This window comes from Limulus polyphemus, unplaced genomic scaffold (genome assembly GCF_000517525.1).
Source record: "Limulus polyphemus unplaced genomic scaffold, Limulus_polyphemus-2.1.2 Scaffold5274, whole genome shotgun sequence".
In the NCBI taxonomy this organism is placed as follows: Eukaryota; Metazoa; Arthropoda; class Merostomata; order Xiphosura; family Limulidae; genus Limulus; species Limulus polyphemus.
In genome coordinates this window covers 74,337-74,644 of record NW_013670884.1, presented here as the reverse complement: position 1 = coordinate 74,644, position 308 = coordinate 74,337, and positions in this window count along the sequence as shown.

The window sequence follows — 308 nt, the reverse complement described above, 5'->3', positions numbered from 1 at the left end:
TGAAGGAAGACAATAAAAAATTAGATATTTCTAATCTTTAGGACTTTAATAAAAAAAAGAGAAACAATCAGGTATTCTAGATGTCTGAAGGGAAGAAGACAATAAAAAATTAGATATTTTTATTATTTAGGACTTTAATAAAAATAGAGAAACAATCAGATATTCTAGATGTCTGAAGGAAGACAATAAAAAATTAGATATTTCTAATCTTTAGGACTTTAATAAAAAAAGAGAAACAATCAGGTATTCTAGATGTCTGAAGGGAAGAAGACAATAAAAAATTAGATATTTTTATTATTTAGGACTTT